The following is a 17,169-nucleotide window of genomic DNA, read 5'->3' as shown; positions in this document are numbered from 1 at the left end:
TTTTTTAAAAATGTAAACAAACGCTGCCCCCATTAGAATAGCTCATATCTCGGAAAGAGCTTAGCCGAAAAATGTGGCATCACCGGGTACTGACAAGTCAAGGGTAGCGTGAGCAATACAACAGCATATTGAAATTCACTGAACTGGTCCTTTAAGACGCACCTCTTCACTGGTACACAGGGCTCTAAATTAACTTTTTCCACCACCAGCCAATTTGGCTAGTGTACATTTTTTCTTACCAGCCAAACAGAAGTTCAACTAGCCATTTTTTTTTATCTCGCCAAAATAAACTATGCATTAGGCTAGTTTTTTTTTTCTAATTAAATGGTCATTTTGTCCAACTGTTTCTACAACACAGATACACTATAGGCCTGCATAGGCTACTATATGCCTACATAATAAGCATATTATAGGCTATATATTTTTTCATTATTTTTTAACTTCTGCTTTATTTTTTACTTTCGTTACTTAGGCCTAATTAATTTGATTAGTTTTTGTTCAATTCCTCTGAAAGCAGCTGAATCACATCACACAAGCCACTCACATAACAGACCTTTAACATAGGCCTACAGTAACCAAGCACACAGCCAAACACTACAAAACCTCACATACGCACACCCCAAGGAAGGAGAAGAGATGAGAGGAAAAGGAGAGGAGAGAGGAGGAGCTCTTCTCTACCATGCGCAACAAAATGACAAGAAGCCTAGTTTAATTAAAAGTAAATAATATCTCGGGAATCTTCGCTTCCTTTGTTACTTCCACAGCTTCGTCGTTGGTTGTTTTTTTTCGATGGCGTGGGCTTTCCAACTTAGTTGCGCCAGGACTCTGAACATTTCAGAAGACAACTGAACTGACAGCTACGGTCACACTACTCTGACAGTCGGCTCTCCTCCTCTGCCCTGGTCGCTATTTCGTTCCACAACCACTCATTTTTAACGTCACTATTTACAATTAGGCTACTACTAGCATTCACCAACACACAGAACCTTGCTCTAACCCCCGCCACATTCTCATCACTCGCACAAAACGTCTACACAACAGAAGTAGCGCTATGCATAATCTGCGTAAGTCCTGTTATTGAAACGGTCAGGGTCTCGCTGCTTAAAAAATGCAGCCTGTTACAGCAAGGTTCATATAGTAATAATAGCAGTAGTGACGTTAAAAAGGTTGTAGCGAAAGCGACGAGAGCATAGGAGGAGAGCTGCCTGTCAGAATAGTGTGTGAGCGCATCTTAGCTGACAGAAGGCTGGTCGTCTGAAATGTTTTCAATCCTGGCGCGCGCAACAGCATGGAGTTGACGCTCGATGCACTGGAAAGCCCACGGTGGGAGGCTACCTCGTGACGCTAGTGTCCATGGGTAATGTAGGAAATCTCGCCGTATAACGTTCATCAGAGCAGCGGTTTACCGTTCATAAGTTACTGTACTCGGGCGCTACTAGCCAAATTGGCGGGTAGGTAATTTTTTTCTACTAGCCAAAATGAATTCCCACCCGTGTTTGGCGTGTTGGCGTGTGTTAATTTAGAGCCCTGCTGGTAGATATTCATTGCACGACATGCACTTCCACTTCCTTTAATTATTAGGCCTACTTTATTTTCATTTTATTTTATATACATAGCCTATGTATTCTACTTTATTCTTGTATAGCTATTTTTATTTTTATTTTTATTAGGCCTATATGTTTTAATTATTCTCCTACTTTTAGTTGTGATGTACAGTATAAATTCATTGATGCTTTGTTATTACTTTCTCTACTTTTCTTTTCTTTTTCTTCTCTGTTTTAATGTAAACTGACCTTGGGTATCTTGAAAGGTGCTTAAAATAAAATGAATTATTATTATTATTATTATTGTTATTATTATTGTTATTGCTATTATTATTATTATTATTATTATTATTATTGTTGTTGTTGTTGTTGTTGTTGTTGTTGTTGTTGTTGTTGTTGTTATTATTATTATTATAGTGTTTCTCAATGGGGCCTCTAGTCCCCCAGGGGGCTAGCCTGGGAACTCCCATACTGCCTTTAGTTCTACACAATCGTTTCCATCTGAAAGACAGTCTGGCGAGGATGACTCATAACGGCCAAAATCATGGTCCCTGTGTCATAATGGCCAAGCATTGCAACCTTTACAGTTTCTCTCACTTGTGATTAGGTCTGGTGTTAACCAGGCAACCAGGAGGCATTATGGAGGTGATAAATAGGAGCCAATAGTCCATTTAATTTGTTAATACTAAGGGTTGTGTTGGTGGTCTTGATGCTAATGTCAAAGATGCTTTGGCAGATTTATGATGAGGTCAAGGGGGCATTTATTCAAAAAAGGTTGAGAACCACTGGTTTAGAGTATTGGTCTTGGGAACAGGGGTTGCAAGTTTGAGTCATGGGAAGACTGTGGGTAGATGTTTACAGTGTCCTCCATGGGTGAATTGCCCTTAAATGGGGGCAGTCGTGTTGTAATGGTTAGGGAGTTGGACTGTACATCACATGGGGTGGATTCCAATCTGCGGACTTCGGTCCTCCCTTGCTCATTTGCCTGCTTGTGACCTAATGACGATGTCACTGACGACAGAAAACTAATTCAATATCTTGCAAAATCACAATTCTAATGTCATTCTCTCATTTGCAATTGGGATGGTGAATGAAAAGCAGTCCCCTGAAAGTTGTTGTGGCTATGCTGAAAGCTGGGAAACTTTATGGTTTTCTCCATGGAGGCGGGCCAGGAGACGGGGCGAGGCCACAAGCACAAGTGGAGGACGGGAGTGTGCATATTGGAATGCACTCAGTGTCCAAAGGTTAAAATCCCACCCTTCTCTCCTCCCTCCATGGCTGAAGTGCCCTTAAACAATGCACCTATCCCCACACTGCTCCACGGACTGTAACCAACACTCTGTAATAAGTCCCTCTGGATTAAAGTTTCAGCTAAATGTAAGGTAATGTAAATCGTCTTACATTGTAGGGTCTGCACCCTGCCTGTTCCTATAAGCTATGGGTGTAGCAAATTCTGGCCCCATGTCCAATAGCTCCAATGAACCGCCTTTAAATGAAATTAATATGTAGGCCTACAAAAAGTACTAATTTAGTTATTACTAATTTTCACATTTAAATTACATTATCTATACACACTATTAAATTACCCATTTAGACACCCCTGCTGTAAGTCACTTTTAAAGTGCAATGGCTATGGATAAGCTATTAGGGTGTCAGGTTTGTAGTCCAAAGAATGCTGTTCCCAGGTGGATGGGGGTAACCACTCATTCATGAGATACCTTCAGCAAGGTATCGTCCTGCCGCTCTGCTCCCTTTCTATTTGGGACTGCTGTCTTACAAGGATGGGGCATGAATGCAATTTTGTTGTGAGCTGTGTGCTGTGGAGTGCTGCTGTGTCACAATGACAACAGGGGTTTCCTAGTGTGGGACTTCAACTTTGACTTCTGTCGCTTTCAATGTAAAAATCTATTATACACACAGTATCTCAGTCATGAACTAATAATGAAATGTGCCTAATTAAAATGTGACCAGTGAAAGGAATTTTGTAGGCAAAGTAGGCCTATTGAAATCCAGGCCAAGGAGCACAATTACATTTTGGTGTGTCTGCTCTGCTGGTGGTGTGGCAAAAAAATGGGAATGTCTCCATCTATTGATGACTTTAAGTAATGTTCTATTTACACGCATTTCTAACATGAGATACAAGGTAGCCTATTATTAAACTGTGTTTTAGCCAATCAGTTTTCATACCTTCCGTGGACGTTTATGACAAGCAATTTTTTTTCTTACTCGCTGTTGACCAACCAGTTCATGGGAGCGTGACCTCGGAGGCGGTCTGCAGATGAGCATCGACGGGGATAAGCAACTGCAATAGGTGCGATCGAGATGTCGTCAACGCATGCATGCGCATTTAGACAGCAATGCACCCTGGATGAAAATGCTGCGTGACGGTTAGATTTCCTGTCAAACTTCGAAATTTCGTCGATGTTGCGTTGACGAGGTGACATGTCACATGGTGTCAAACTATCGCGGGATGAATGCGACTGCAGTCAGATCTTGCAACCTCTGCAGTTGCTTATCCCCTTCAACGCTCGTCTGCGGACTGCCTCCGAGGTCACGCGCCCATGAACTGGTTGGTCAACAACTCATTCACGTGTGTATATGGGTCTTGTCTCACACCTCTACACAAGTTTGCGCAGGTCCCCACTTCAGCTCCTCCTCACTGCCTGTCCCCCCACTCCTCACACGTGGTGTGTTAGTAGAGCAAACCGGTGCGAGCTCATAGTCTCGTTCATATTTGTGGCCGACTGTAAATGCGCTGTATTTAATAACACCCACATCGTGACAACAAGTTCTCGCTCACGCCCAGGGGTTGCAAGATCCGACTGCAGTCGCATTCATCCCGCTATAGTTTGACACCATGTGACATGTCACCTCGTCGACGCAACATGACTAAAATTTAGAAGTTGGACAGGAAATCTAACCATCATGCTGCATTTTCATCTGGAGTGCATTGCTGTCTGCAGGCGCATGCAGCCGTTGATGGAAAATCGAATAAGCTTACTATTAGCCCCATACGACTTTGTTGCTGTTGACCAACATTGACGAAGCACGTGAGCGAGAACTTGTTGTCACGATGTGGGTGGTATTAAAACAGCGCATTTAAAGTCAGCCACAAATATGAACGAGACTATGAGCTCACACCAGTTTGCTCTACTAACACACCACGTGTGAGGAGTGGGGGGACAGGCAGCGAGGAGGAGCTGAAGTGGGGACGTGCGCAAACTTGTGTAGAGGTGTGAGACAAGACTCATGAGTGATTCTACGATTCGACTGCGCTTTTAAATCCATGGATTTTATTGGCCAATTCCACTAACTATTAACTGCATCCAATGATGTTTTGGACATAAGCACACATTTATCTTTCATATAATACAGAAAGTGTAGACATGGCATTATTTCCCTCAGCAAGAATGAATATTTAATACTGGTTTTGGGCGTTTTCATGCCGTCCTGTTTTCCAAATGTCAGATTCAGTCTTTGGAAGTCAGAGGCGTGCTCTGCTCAGTCCCTTTAGAAAGATGAAAAAAGTATTCTTGTGGGTGCTCTTTGGTTCAAGGTTCAATGTCAAAAAAGTTGCTTGAAAAGAGAAAAATCTTTTCTTCACCAAGGCACTCCAAAAAGTATAGTTAAAAATGTCTTTATTATTATGACATGTCCATTAAGGACTTTTAAAATTGCCCACGCGTAGCAGGGCTCCAGAGTGCGACCAATTTGGTCGCATATGCACCCATTTTTTTCAATGGCGCGCCTAAAAAATATTTTCGGTGCGACCAGCCATCAGTAGAACAAAATCAATTACCAAACAACCGTTTTAATGGACATAAAATGAATAGTCATTCTACAGTAGTGGCCCATCATCACACAATAAAACGTGTCGATGCGGTCATTCCTTCAACTCCGCTGAACTACCGGTAGCTTTCTAGACCTTCCTCGTTCACAGGCAGCCCGACGTTTCAGAATAGAATGTTCGACTTCGCTCAACTATCCGAGTTCACATGTGCCAGCGAGTTTTGTGTTCTCAACCAAGCGAGTTTTGCAACGGACGAGAGAGTTACAATCACGGTAAAAACAGCAAAATGACTTGAGGATATTTTAAACACGAGAGAGTCACAATCACGGGGAAAAACTAAATGGCTTGAGCGGATATTAAACATTGCCACACAAAAAGGCAGACGGGTGCGGATAATTGCCCGTTTCGGCTGCGTGCCGAGCTGGCCAAACAACAGGTGACGCGCTAGTATGTCGAGACTTCTGTGAGAGTTTTTTGATAGCGACTAGGGCAGGCTACATACTGCCTATCAGTCGGCAAGGCATCGTTCATGCACCTCGAGACAGCACGAGAGAGAGGGAGAGAGAGAGAGAGAGAGAGAGAGCGAGCGAGTGTGCTGTCGTGTCTGTTCGTAGCGCTTGCTAAGATACCACAATCATTATATGCAGAGGGAGAGCGCTCAAAAACGGGGAAATAGACAAAACCCAATTCACCTCAGATTCCACTGTACATAGGCAAACATAGGCTAGGCTATTTGTCTCTAATGATTTTTAAAATCATGACATTTTTAGCAGGGTTTGTTAAAAAAATCTATCCATCCATCCATCCATCCATCCATCCATCTATCTTCATATTGTAACTCTGTGCTTGTGCCGTGTGCGTAGCCTTACTGCAGAAAAGGCTGGTATGCTGATCTTACTAGTCAAACACATACTGACTAAAAGGCTACTAATTTGGTCTTTTCTACCAGCCAAACTGCTTGTAGCCAAGATGTCTTAGGAGCACATTTGGAAGACAAGCCTATAGCCCAGGTCTTTTAAAATATAGCAACAATAATAATACTATTAATAATAATAATAATAATAATAATAATAATAATAATAATAGTATTATATTATTATTATTATTATTATTCTATTATTGTTGCTATTATTATTGCTATTGTTATTATTTTTAATTATCATTTTTTAAAGCTGAGGTCCGTGTGTGTATGGGGTGGTGAAAACATTTGGGTGCACCTAAATTTTGTGCTGGTGCACCTAAAAAAATTTTTTTAGGCGCACCAGTGCAACCAGTGCAAAAAGTTAGTCTGGAGCCCTGCGTAGCGTCAGTTGAGTCTCAAAGAGAGAAAGACCTGCTTTCCATTATACATGAAATTTGCCATTTTGAGTGTGTCCACGAAAACTGTGTTAACTGTGTCACGGTCTGAAACCCCCTCCATAAATCAGTAATGGTTTGGTCTTAGGCCATACGAATAACATCACGTGATGTCATAACCTCTTTGGCAGGATATGGGAAGACTTTTTGGTAAGTTTTGAGCTCCATCCTTCCATAATTTAATCCATTCTTTTTCATGTTCTCATAGCGGGAAAATTGCCTGTCAACTGTGTTATCAACATATTCATAAGAATCTGAATTAGAAATCACATGTAGAAAAACACAGATAAAGCATACAAATACATGAATTGATTAAGGTGTTGTGGTGGAACTTCTAAGGTCCTCAGTTAGCACAACACCATACAAATGGTTGAAATGTCAAGCCGTGTTACCGTCAATGCTGTTACGCATCAGCTATGACAGTTGAGGAGGAGTATGTTTTTGCCAATTTATCTCCATATTGACAGACAAACAAACAAAATAATTTGTGTTCTAGGGAGATGGGTTTGTGGGTTTTGTCTGCTCTGTTTTTTTTCTCCTAAAAAAGTGCCGACTTGTTCCCCTGCACTGTTGACCATAACACAGTTGAGTAACACGGTTGACTGTTTTGAAAGTGTTTTTTTGCTATTGATCCCTTATGAGAGGAAAATCCTATGAACAGACACTAGGGATTATCTCTGGAGAAGGAAGTCTTGTGTAAGGAGGGTGACTAAATTCAAAACAGACGTTACAGGGATTTATAATGAAAAATGTGTCAGTCTGTATCATAGTGAATCATAAATCCTACTTATGAAGCTCAACAATCACATTTTCTATATCAGTTGCACAGATTAATGACAACATTATTGCTAAGGGACATAAGCACTTTCAAACGTATGTTGTTTCAACTCTGTAGTATTTTTATATATGTTTGAAATGACATAGTATTTGTCCATAACACTGTTGACAAAATAATCAAGCAAATGTTCGCTTTCATTAGAGTATTTATCAAATGATTTAAGATTAAGCTTGGCAATTTGTTTGTTTGGAAACTTAAATATATACACTATGTAAACATCTAGGTCATTTAGTTGAAAAAACTACTGATAATTGACATTTTGCTTTTGCCAAAAGCGCAGGCGAATCGTAGAATCACTCATATACACACGTGAGTGTGAGTTGTTGACCAACCAGTTCATGGGCGCGTGACCTTGGAAGCGGTCTGCAGACGAGCGTTGAAGGGGATAAGCAGCTGCAGAGGTTGCAAGATCTGACTGCAGTCGCATTCATCCCGAGATAGTTTGACACCAAGTGACATGTCACCTCGTCGACGCAACATCACAGACATTTTGAAGTTTGACAGGAAATCTAACCGTCATGCAACTTTTTGAGCCAGAATGCATTGCTGTCTAAATGCGCATACAGACGTTGCGGTATCTCGAATAAGCTTAACCATTTAGCCCCATACGACTTTGTGCTGTCGACCAACATTGACGAAGCACGTGAGCGATGTTGTCACGATGTGGGTGTTATTAAATACAGCGCATTTAAAGTCGGCCACAAATATGAACGAGACGATGAGCTCGCAGTTTGCTCTACTAACACACCACGTGTGAGGAATGGGGGGATAGGCAGTGAGGATGAGCTGAAGTGGGGACCTGCGCAATCTTGTGTAGAGGTGTGAGACAAGACTCATATACACACGTGAGTGAGTTGTTGACCAACCAGTTCATGGGCGCCTGACCTCGCAGGCGGGCTGCAGACGAGCGTTGAAGGGGATAAGCAACTGCAGAGGTTGCAAGATCTGACTGCAGTCGCATTCATCCCGCGATAGTTTGACACCATGTGACATGTCACCTCGTCAACGCAACATCACCGAAATTTTGAAGTTTGACAGGAAATCTAACCGTCATGCAACATTTTCATCCAGAGTGCATTGCTGTCTAAATGCGCATGCATGCGTTGATGACTACTCGAATGCACTTACTTGCAAACCAAGGGAGGCTTGTCAACCATGCTGTTTGGGAAATATCAATTGTTATGCTCTTTGTCAGACCAAGTCTCGAAGAGATTTGAAAGTCAATGATAATCAGGCTAGTAACAGGGCTAGTAGCCCTCAGACCCAGTCAGAAAGGTTGGGGACCCCTGGCCTAGTAAGTAGGCCTATTAGAGTGAGAGCAGGACTGCCACCATTAAGCACTCTTTTTTATTCAACTTTTGGTTCAAACATTTTCTAAAGCATGTTGGAAATGTAGGCCTATATGTGACAATAATATATCATATATTCAAAAGTCAAAACTAACAGATACCATTCAGCTTATTCTAGGGGAGGCACGCAAACGTACCGGTATGTTACTACATTTCCCATCATCCTTTTCAAAGCGCACACAGAGCATGCTCAGTAGTTGTGAGCAAGCCTGTCCCCTCGATCGGCTCAGTTCAGTAAGATGGTGGTCAGAGGGTGCTGTTGCTGTACTTCACACTACAGAGGCTGAAACACACAGGCGTTTCCCCCCTCAGATCCAATACTGAAAAACGCCGAAAGATTTTGTACCTGCTGTCAAAAGCTTAGAGTTCAGAAAGCTAATCAATCCCTGTCCCAGTTATCAGAATATCCCTTGGAGAGGAGTCCCAGCAAGTAGACAGGGTGAGTAACGTTACCCCACAAACTATCTCACCAAAACTGTCAAAGCTCACAAGAACCGCTGTTTAATCCGGAGGAACTTTTTCGATATGTCTATGCCATATCTTTAGTTCACAGTGTTACGTTATTTTATTGGTGGTTCAAACCCCACTCCCAGGCTATACATTAAAGGTTGAGTGTAATGTCAAAGTCTTGCTGTAGCTAGACAGTGAGGGGAGCCACAGGCTTGCCGGGGTAATGTAGGCCGCGCACCTGGATCTACCAAAACGACGTTGTTGGTCAACAGATCTCACTGGCTATCTTAGTCACCTGCGCTAGTTGAAATGATGCACGGACATGTTGTGTGACCGGTAGATGACTTTTCTCCTCTAGAGTGTTTGTAAACCTGACGAGGCAACTGACTCTGTCCATAACGTTACGAAGTAGTGCTAGGTGGCTAGCTGTTAGCTGTTAGCACCCTCTCGCCACTGGGCAGTAGTTCTAGGTATTCGTGTCAATCGACCGGCATTTCACAAACGGGTAGAGCTCTAGACATTTTGCTTTCTCCACTTCCCCAATACTCGGAACTTAAACAGGTATATCTACAAGCTGTAGTCAAAGCAGATGCCATAGATGCCATGAAGTGACAAAACCCAATTTTGTTTAACTTGCCTTACATTTCCACACCCACGTCTAGATAACTGTCGAATAGAACTGGGTATCCTAGCAAACTAGCTAGCAGCTGGTTTAGCATGTCAGTCTCTCACTTGACCCCGTGTCCGTAAAGTAAGGATTATTTTCCCCAGGAAGCATTTTTAGTAAGGCAGTGTGTGGGCACATAATGTCAGTGGACGTGTCAGCAGTTACGCGTGAATGTCGCATCAACATAATCAGCATTTGTTATTACTAATCGTTTAGAGCTCTATGTGCAAGGCTAATTTGGATGTCTAAAACAGTCATGAACTTTTGAGGATGTCAACGTCCATTTAGATATTATGGGCTTGATGACGACGTGTGTGACTGTGAACAGCCAGTTACAGTCAGGCATTGGAATTGCTATGTGGGTGATTCCGTTCTTGCCACAATGTATGACTGTGAAGTCAGTTGAAGCTTTCTGCATTTGGTAGCTAGCTATGTCACGTTCACATAGTAGGGCCAACGGTTTATCTCACTGACGTACTCATCCAGAATGGCCATAGCAATGAAAAACATTGTGTCGCTCCATTACATTGCAAATGCGTTAATATTGTCTAGTTGTTTTTACTATTTGGCACAGTTGTACTGTGACTGAGTTGCTGAATACAATGCGAACTCATCCGAATTCCTGTCCCTGTCCTGGTGGTGCGATATCCAAACGCCTCCACATTCAGACTGGAATTGTCATCATTGTGTAGAGTTGGACAGTGGCTTGACAGATAGTGACCCATGTCGTCATTTAGTTTCTTTTGGCTTGGTCCCTTGGCTAAGGGCATTCCCACCTCTCTCCCGTACTGTACATCATTCTACACCTCTGGTGTTGTCACTGATGTTTGCAATGCTGCTTAGGGGCTGGGAAAGAAGTGTGTAGCAGACTATCCTGCTCTGCGCTTGTGGAAGGAGATGTAGTGCGTGAATGCTTTTGCGAAGGGTCAGTGCTGATAATCTGATACTTCCCCCCATGGGGGCAGGCCTGTTTTGCTGAAAAGTCACATTGCCTGCTGTAAGGTCCTGCACTGCTATGCAAGGTGTTGTATGTTTAGACCAAGAGTCTTAGATTCACATAGATCACTCCATTTTTTTCTACAGTGAGTCAGGCAAGTGAACTTACCGGTACATCACCCCCCACAACAACACACTCTACCTCCTCACTTCCTCCTGTCTGGCAATCTAAGAGGTTGTGACAGGTCTCCCTCCACCTCCTTCCTTCTCTAACTCCTGCCACCCAGACTAGGAAGTGAGTGTCAGAGGGGTGTGAGGGTGGCCACTTGTCTGATGACTGTTGTTGTCTATATTTATTTCTTGTTTGTTTGTTTGTTTGTTTTGGTGTGCTTGGATCCAATGAGAGAAGTCCAACAAGTTGTAAAGCTGGGTTGTGCACAGTTACTTATTTGTTAGGGGTGCAGTGTATCCTGCAGTTTTCATTGCTCAAAAGTAGTGGTGGTTTTGTCAGTATCAGATAGATATCACTGACATCATTGGAAAGGCCATGCTGTGCAGTTTTATGAAATATTATCTGGAAACCCCTTAAAGTGTGTGTGTTTTGGTAAAGCAACTTTAGAAATTAACTTACATTTACAACACACAGTCTTTATTTTCAGGGGACCTAGTTGAGGTGGTTGGTGTTTATTGTCAAGGTGGGCGCCTTAACTGTGAAGTGCTTGGGGGAAAACCTGGTGACAAATTCGATAGTGATGTATGTGAACAGCTAACGGCGTCCTAAGCAGTTTGGCCCCTTCACACTGTCCAGCAAAAACATTGTGGGTGTGGAGGAAACCTCAGATATGACGAGCATGAGTTAACTTGTGAATATCATGGCTGAAACATGGACCGTTCACCGCATAGTTTTGCCAGAGGCACGTTTTTGAAATAGTTACACTTGGCTGCAAAAGACGGTTGGTCACATGTGCAAAAAAAAGAAGAACGGTCAAGACCTCAGATGAACCGTGGAAGATGAGAGCACACAATCTCCTCTAATAGGAAGTGTGTGTGTGTGTGTGTGTGTGTGTGTGTGTGTGTGTGTGTGTGTGTGTGTGTGTGTGTGTGTGTGTGTGTGTGTGTGTGTGTGTGTGTGTGTGTGTGTGTGTGTGTGTGTTGCTAAGAGTGTATGGGATAAGCGTAATGAGGGAATGGGGTCACCATGCCAATTGAACTCCATTTTTTCTCTCTGTCTCTCTCTCTTTCTCTCTCTCTTTCTCTCTCTCTGTTGCTCTCGCGCGCTCTCTCTCTCTCTCTCTCTCTCTCTCACTCACTCTCTCACTCACTCACTCACTCACTCACTCACTCACTCACTCACTCACTCACTCACTCACTCACTCACTCACTCACTCACTCACTCACTCACTCACTCACACACACACACACACACACACACACACACACACACACACACACACACACACATACACAGGCACACACAGGCACACACAGGCTTCTCCAGCCCAGCTGTGAGAACAAACTTGAAAGGACCTGTCGTCATAGTAGTATTTCCCTCCAAAAAGAAGCAGCAAAGCCAGATGGTGGAACAACACAATACAAGTTGGGGAGGAAAAGCAGGTGGTGGTGGTGGTGTTTTTTTGACCTCACAGGACTTTAAACTTTCTTGTCCCGAGTTCATCTCAATGAAAACATCTTTGTTTTTTCGTGTGTAGTAGTGAGACAGAACACAAAAAAAAAGACAGAGGACAGAAAATGTTAGCAGCAGGAGCGTAGCACAGCGCGCCAAAAATGTCAACAAATGCCAAGGGCCCATCACCAGTAGTCAAGGACTCTTGGCGCACTAAATCACTTACGGTAACTTTTTGCTGTATATAGGCCTACTACCTAAAGCCATGTGAAAACTGCAGTTATTTACCCAAACAGTCATTGTAGGACATCTGGTATTTATAAAAAGCTTGCTTGTTTGCCAACATGCTGGAGTTTGGAGGTCCTCCAATTGGGTGGATAAGGGACTAACCCACATACAGACAACATTACAGTAGGTGTGTGGTAACTCGGAGAGACTCGTAATGTAAACCCTCCCTGCACTAGCCCACTATCTGTCATAAAGCTGAACTGCTATGTTACATTATATTTGGCTTTCGATGAAGAGTCTCTTCTCATTTATCCACATCATGTTTTTCTGAGGAATAGAGCAGAGTGACTCCCCAGTGCAAAATTAAGGTGTCAAGCAGCTTACACAAATGCACATAAGCTTAATGCCCACACAGACATTTCAAGACATACAACAGGAATTAACAGAGGTCAAAGAAAGAAAGAAAGAAAGAAAGAAAGAAAGAAAGAAAGAAAGAAAGAAAGAAAGAAAGAAAGAAAGAGGGGGAAATGGGAGTGAAGTGGTAAGCAACTGCACCTCTTTTCAAGTTTCAGAAAGAAGTCCCAAATGGTTGCTTGCAAATAAAATGCCTTTGAATTATACTTTTATATGATGCATTGCAGGGGAACTTAACATTGTGTTTATTTTGAACCAGACACTGTTGCTCATGGAGCGGTCTATTACAGAGGGCTTGTAAGGTTTGTCACTTGGTCCGAGTGATGATATGTTCCCACTAAATGACTAGTGTTGTTTTGGCCTTATTGTTGGCAGTGTGGTATGTTGCTGTGAAGACTTGACCCACATTCTGGAAGGGCTGGCCCTCGTCTGACCCAGACCTCAGAGAGAGTGAGAGCGATGCAAGGCGGCAAGCCAATAGGAAGGAACCTCTTGTTGAAGCAAGCAAGACTACAACGTTTACTTGTATAGCACATTTCATACACACAGACAGCTCAGTTTGAATAAATATACAAGTGAAGAGCAATGTGTAAAAGGAAGCTTTAAGCGCAGAAGCTCAAATAACTTCTGAATCACAAGGCTCATGGAAGGCATTGATTATAGAGCCACAGATTTGTCAGTGTTTGCCACAGATCAAGCAGTGTTGTGTGGTGGTGCTGCAGGCAGAAAAAACACTGGGTCAAGTCGTGCCTGTACGGTACCCCCTATGGCATAGTCCTGTGAGGTGGTGCTATGTGGGGGTGTTTTGTTTGGGAAAATTGTATGGGAGACATTGGTAGTTCATAACATGTTGCAGTACTTTGGTGTGCTGCTGTCTTGACTTGGAGGGTGGTTGAAGACGTGTTCCTCTAGCTTTTAAACAGGTTTCTTGGTGTGGACGGAGGCTAAGGTGGTCCATTAGCCTCCCCAGGTTTGATGCTGACCCGAGGTCATTTCCTGATCCCCTCCCCTCTCTCTTCGTCACCCTCAATGTCCTGTCAAAGGCATGAAGGCCCAAAAAAGTCTTTTGACTGATTGGAGCTTGACACCAGAGTGCATTATACCATTATAACTAGTGAACACGCTGTCTACTCCTTTGGGGCAGGTGAAAAGAGAGAGCTTTGTGAGTGCGTTATACGCCCAGGCCGCTCATGCTGAACAAGAACTGATGGGGCATTTTCAACAAAGCCCTCGGTCTAATGTTTTGTGTAGACCTACTGTTGTGGTTCAATCCACCTTTTGTGATTTGAATGGCAACTCTCCTGTACTTTGTGTTGTGCTGTCTGTATGCAAGTTGGGCTCCCTCCTGTCCTGAATCAGTGTGTGAAAAGCTTTTTTTTCTCCCCTCCTCAATGCAAAGTGCAAGGCAGTGGATTATGGCGGTTAAGTGGGTCAGGTATGTTATATACAGTGAGGGAAACCTGCTATTTCAGGTCACTCTTAAGCAAGCAAGCCGACTTTATTTTCCATAGAGTGAGGGTGTGTGTTTGGGAAAGGGGTTAGAGAGTGGTCATGGTTCGTGGGTGTGTGTGTTATGAGTTTGTGTGTGCTGAGACTCTCACTTGATAAGGGGCTTGTGCACTGTATGCAGCAGTTCACCCAACACTCTTCACACCAGTCTCTCAGATTGCACACACATTTAACATTTCAGGTCATTGATTTTACTGCTAACTAACGTCATTCACTGCTGGTCCAGTGGTGCGCAGCTGTGTTGCAGCTCTCTGTTGCAGCTCTTTGTTTAGCCAGAGACACTCATTGTTTTACTGTGCATGGCTAGCCTGGCTATTGGCAAACTCTATCACAAGAGCTATAGTCTGGGGACCATCTCTTCATTTTCTCATAGGTGAGGTCATATAAACTTTTTATAATACTATCTAAAGCTTTTGCATTTTGTCTCAACATTGTGCATCTGTAAACCAACTACAGGCTTTTGCTGGTCTAATAATGTTTGCACTCCCTCCCTGTTCTCTGTTTGGACTCCTAAACTCAGGTGAACATTTCAGCTAGGGTGTCCATGCTGTCCTTCAGGTTGGAGTAAGAGCACAAGGCGGCATGGGAATTCCCAGGCTAGTGAATTCATGTGATCCAGAGACAGCAATGCACAGCTGTTGTGTCTATCGTCATGTGCAAAAATATGGTCATGGATCCCCACAGCTGGATAGGCTAAACTCTTCCTGTTAGAAAGGAAACAGTTTTATTATGGAGGATAAGTTACTACAAATCCCCAAATCACTTGACCAAATATTACCATTGTGTGTGTGTACGCATGCACACACGCACACACTGCAGTGCATACGTGTATTGGAAAAAAATGACTGTGATATGTGGTTTTCAAAGCCACTGTAGTTTCGCATCATGCGCACCCCTTCTATGCCTTCTACGTTGGTGTGTGTGAAACCACACACACATTCAGTACAGACAGGCCTTCTCATTGAAACTGGCCGGCCCCGAATGGGCGGGCCCGAAGCGTGAAGGTCTGATGTGTGTTGTTGACCTCCCTGGCTTTGGGACAGAAGGCCTTTTCAGGAGACGAGTGTTTGCCTTTACCGTTATGCCAGGTGATCTGCCATCTACGGCCCCACCACACTGAGAGCCTGTTTACACGCGTATGTTTTGGCGTATCCGTTTGGGCCTTTTGTTTACACGTAAACCAAATTATAGCTCCTTAAAATGAATATAGTGTCTCTCTCTCTCTCTCTCTCTCTCTCTCTCTCTCTCTCTCTCTCTCTCTCTCTCTCTCTCTCTCTCTCTCTCTCTCTCTCTCTCTCTCTCTCTCTCTCTCTATATATATATATGGGTGGGTGACGTTTAAAAGTTATTCCAATTCCTGAAAAAAAATTGATGGAAAAAATTGGAAAAAAGTAGAAAAAACTGTGGAATTTCGCCTAATTTTTGCCATTTTTGGGAAAATGTGTCCTGCATCAACACATTGCATGTGAAAATGAAGTCACACCACAGGAAATTCACTGCATTATGGCCATGTTAATCCTTTTGTATGTCTGAGCTTATGCTAACTTGATAATGATATTGTGTTTAATCTTAATATGTGTTTTCATTTATAAAAAGCTTTTTTTTCCTTCTATAAGAGCAGTCACACCACAGGACACCATAAAATTAACCTAAACATTGCGTGACAGAGACATTGCAATATGAAGACATATTAAGAGGTTAATAGTCACCTTAAGCTTCCACAGCACTCTCCAATAACTGAGGTACTGACTGGTTAGGAGCCAGTCTTTAAGACCCTTGTAGTTGGCCTTGCAGCTGCCCGTTCACAAACATTGACATACATGTCACCCCACAGGACGCAATTTGTGTTACGAAATTGAACTTGTAGTTAATATTACTGTCTTGAGTTTTTTTTTCACATTCACATATCTTAATATAAAGTTAATATTTATGCAATCATGCCAAATGCTTCATAAATTATTCAAAATGATGTTGTGGTGATTTATTTATGTATTATATTCCAGGTTTTATTAATGTTACAGTCACACCACAGGACATTTGATATGTAAACCTTTACATGAATCTTAACAAAAATATTTTTCTCATCTAAGACTAATATGAAGCATAATGTACCACAACTTCTTTATTGACATTTGTTTTTGAGAGGAAAAATAGCAGTTTTGTAGGTTTTTAACCAATGTTACGAAAAAACAAGGCGTCATGTCTCCCACCGTGTGCGTGTTTGCGAGTGTGTGTGTGTGTGTGTGTGTGTGTGTGTGTTTGTGTGTGTGTGTGTGTGTGTGTGTGTGTGTGTGTGTGTGTGTGTGTGTGTGTGTGTGTGTGTGTGTGTGTGTGTGTGTGTGTGTGTGTGTGTGTGTGTGTGTGTATATACAGTATATCACGAAAGTGAATACACCCCTCACAGTTTTGCAGATTTTTGAGTATATCTTTTCATAGGAAAGCATTACAGAAATTTAACTTTGAC

General features: G+C 42.7%; 1 protein-coding gene across 2 annotated transcripts in view; it reads left to right on the top strand.

Moving 5' to 3' along the window:
- Nucleotides 1-9,112: 9,112 nt before the first annotated feature.
- cnot4b (CCR4-NOT transcription complex, subunit 4b) overlaps nt 9,113-17,169 on the top strand; it is a 66,205-nt gene continuing 58,148 nt past the window's right edge. For both annotated transcript variants that reach the window (XM_063216836.1, XM_063216835.1), the window contains exon 1: nt 9,113-9,316. The gene's annotated coding sequence lies outside the window, so the exon portion shown is untranslated. The remainder of the gene's footprint in view (nt 9,317-17,169) is intronic.

This window comes from Engraulis encrasicolus, chromosome 15 (assembly GCF_034702125.1).
Source record: "Engraulis encrasicolus isolate BLACKSEA-1 chromosome 15, IST_EnEncr_1.0, whole genome shotgun sequence".
NCBI classification, from domain to species: Eukaryota; Metazoa; Chordata; class Actinopteri; order Clupeiformes; family Engraulidae; genus Engraulis; species Engraulis encrasicolus.
This window is presented reverse-complemented; position numbering and strand designations above follow the sequence as displayed.